Here is a 3,633-nt window from a genome sequence, read left to right on the forward strand (position 1 = left end):
ATATAACATGGAATTAAATTAGATGAAGTTTCTCTCTAGAGCCAAATGTCTCATCTTGATTTGATCAGCAACTTGTTTCAGAGACTAGACACATAATGAGTAGGAGCTAAACTTAATACACAACTGAAGGCTGAACGTTTGGCTGTACTATTATCTCCAACAAAGAGACCAGTGGGGCAAGGCTAGTAATCCTTTGGTTTTACAGTAGCTCTGAATAAATTTACTAACTTTTGGGAAGAGATAAACAGGTCTAAACCATGTTAATTGGTAATTTTGTATTTACCAGTTGCAATAATCAACTCATTATATGCATAACTTATTAAGTTCTCTGCCCCATCCTGCTTTGAAGCAAATTCCAGACATTACACCTGTAATATTTTCATATGTATCTGTAAGATGTAGGTTCTTAAAACACTTAACCAAGGGGCTGGGAATGTGGCTCAGGCGGTATCGCGCTCGTCTGGCATGCGTGCGGCCCGGGTTCAATCCTCAGCACCACATACCAACAAAGATATTGTGTCCGCTGAGAACTAAGAAATAAATATTAAAAAAATTCTCTCTCTCTCTCTCTCCTCTCTCACTCTCTCTTTAAAAAACAAACAAACAAAAAACCACTTAACCAAGACAGTAGAATAAATTGGATGTAACTTTCCTATGTTTATATGAATACATGACCAGTGTAACTCCATATCATGTATAAACCCCAAAACAGGAAGTTATACTCCATTTTATGTATGTCAAAATACATTCTACTGTCATGTATAACTAAAAAGAACTACAACAATGAAAAAACATAACCATAGTACCAATGTTGTACATAACCAATTTCTTTTTTTTAATATTTATTTTTTAGTTGGACACCATATATTTATTTATTTTTATGTGGGGCTGAGGATCAAACCCAGGGCCTCACATGTGCTAGGTGAGCGCTCTACTGCTGAGCCACACCCCAGCACCCCCATAAACAATTTCTTAGTATCAAATATCCAATCGATGCTCAGGGTTCCCCAGTGGCTCAAAAATTCTACAGTTGTTGTTCCCACTTAAATCCAACAAAGTCTGTTCATTTGGTTAATGTTGCAAGTCTTAACCTTTTTAGATTCCCCCCCCTTTTTTTCAATTTGTTTAAGGAACTGGGTTACCCAACATAAGTAATCAAATTATTTGTTGTGTAGAACCTGTAACATTCCAGATTTTGCTAACTGCATCCCCACTGGTACTTTTAAACCACTCTTACAAAAACCGTAGTTTGACTAGGTGCATTCTCACACAATACAATGCTGTTTGGTAGATACTGTTAGGCTTTTTTATAGATGAGGGAACTAATCTTTGACAGGTTAACTTGTCTTAAGACACACATTAAGTGATAGGATTTATATTCAGGTCTGATGACTACAAAACCTATGATTTCAATATGTAAAGATATTCAGTGTAAAGATTCAAGTTTCTTTTGGAGGTTTTCCTCTATAAAATTCTATTGTTTTAATAATGTGGAGAAAAGTCCCTTGAATTTCAAGTGCCATTGAAATGAGCAGTTAACTAGAATCAGTAAAGGGGGGCCTTAAATTTTCCAACTATCATTGACAAGTTTTAAGTCAAAATTTCCAGGCATCTCGTTTCTGCTCTCACAGCTATTGTGGTACACTGAGCTCCATAGAGACAGTGCCAGGGCAAATGAGACCCTGATGGTCACTGGGTGACTCTGTGCCTTGCTGAGGAAAATCGACTTAACGTGGGCAAAGGAGATGCTAAGAAACCAAGAGGCAAAAGGTCATCATATGCATTCCTTGTGCAAACTTGCTGGGAGGAGCACAGAAGCACCCAGATGCTTCACTCAACTTCTCAGAGTTTTCTAAGTACTCAGAGAGGTAGAAGAACATATCTGCTAAAAAGAAAGGAAATTTGAAGACATGACAAAGGCTGACAAGGCCCATTATGAAAGAGAAATGAAAACCTATCTATCTCCCTCCTAAAGGGGAAACAAAAAAGTTCAAGGATGCCAATGCACCCAAAAGGCCTCCACAGCCTTCTTGTTCTCTTCCTTGTATTGCCCCCAAATCAAAGGAGAACATCCTGGCCTAACCATTGGTAATGTTGCAAAGAAACTGGGAAAGATGTGGACTAACATTGCTGCAGATGACAAGAAGCCTTACGAAAAGTAAGCTGCTGAGCTGAAGGAAAAATATGAAAAGGATATTGCTGCCTACTGAGTTAAAGGAAAACCTGATGCAGCAAAAAAGGGAGATGTCAAGGCTGAAAAAAGCAAGAAAAAGAAGGAAGAGGAGGAAGATGAAGAGGATGATACTGAATAAGTTGGTTCTAGTGCAGTTTATTTGTATTGTCTATAAAGCATTTACACCCCACCACTCCTTTTAAAGAAAAAAATTGCAATGTAAGATTTGCTTTTAAACTATACAGTGTCTTTTTTTTTTTTTTTTGTATAATTAACACACTACCAAATGTGTCTTTAGAGAGCCCTCTCCTGGTGGTATTTTCAGTAGCTCCAACTTTGCCTGATACAGTATGGGGTTGTGAATTGGCATGGAAATTTAAAGCAGGTTCTTGGTGCACGGCCAAATTAGTTATATATGGGGACAGTAGTTTTTCATCTTCAGTTGCTTCTGATGAAAGTTATACAAAATAATTATTGTTCTGTTAACTGAATACCACTCTGTAATTGCAAAAAAAAAAAAAAAAAGAAAGAAAAAAAGTTGCAGTTGTTGACATTATGAATGCTTCTAAGTAAATACAATTTTTTTTTTTATCAGTTAAAAACAATGCCAAGTGGTGATCTCTAGACCAAGGAAACAATGGATGGCGCAGTATTAAAAACATGAGCTCAGAGGCACTTCAATTTGAATCCCAGCTTCTTCATACCAGTTAGTTTTTTAAATCCAATTTCCCTCATTTGTTAAAATGGGAATTAGAGTATCTGCCCCCAAAGCTTCTCTGTTATTCATATGACAGAACATATAAAGTGGCTCGTTCATTGTGACTGAACTACAGGTAAGTACCCAGCATATCAGCTCAAATGAATACCTGTCACATATTCACATTGTACAATATGTGTATGTATGAAATTAATGTGGGTGAGCCCCTTTCAATATATTTTTTGCTACTGCTATTAATTTGTGGCCTCATCACCAAAGTAATATAGCATAGTGTTATGGTGTTTAGACAACAATAAGTGGACTGGTGCTGATAGCATAAAATTACCTGGGGTATTAAAACAATTCCTTATCTCCCTTTAGACTCAAGATCTGAAAGGGCCAGGTGTGGTAATGCATGCTTGTAGTCCCAGTGACCTGGGAGGTTGAGGCAGGAGGACTGCAGGTTGGAGGCCAGCCTCAAGAACTCAGCACAGGGCTGGGGATGTGGCTCAAGAGGTAGTGCGCTCGCCTGGCATGCGTGCTGCCTGGGTTCGATCCTCAGCACCACATACCAACAAAGATGTTGTGTCCGCCAAGAACTAAAAAATAAATATTAAAAAAATTCTCTCTCTCTCTCTCCTCTCTCACTCTTTAATAAAAAAAAAAAAACTCAGCACAGCCCTGTTTAAAAAAAAAAAAAAAAAGATGGAAATGTGGTTCAGTGGTTAAATGCTCCAGGGTTCATTCCCTGGCACTCCTCCCC

The 3,633-nt window shown here is 37.9% G+C and overlaps 1 pseudogene; it reads left to right on the forward strand.

Moving 5' to 3' along the window:
- Positions 1 to 257: 257 nt before the first annotated feature.
- LOC101955587 (high mobility group protein B1 pseudogene) lies at positions 258 to 2,688 on the forward strand (annotated as a pseudogene).
- The last annotated feature ends 945 nt before the right edge of the window (positions 2,689 to 3,633 follow it).

The sequence above is a fragment of the Ictidomys tridecemlineatus genome, chromosome 10 (assembly GCF_052094955.1).
Source record: "Ictidomys tridecemlineatus isolate mIctTri1 chromosome 10, mIctTri1.hap1, whole genome shotgun sequence".
Classification (NCBI taxonomy): Eukaryota; Metazoa; Chordata; class Mammalia; order Rodentia; family Sciuridae; genus Ictidomys; species Ictidomys tridecemlineatus.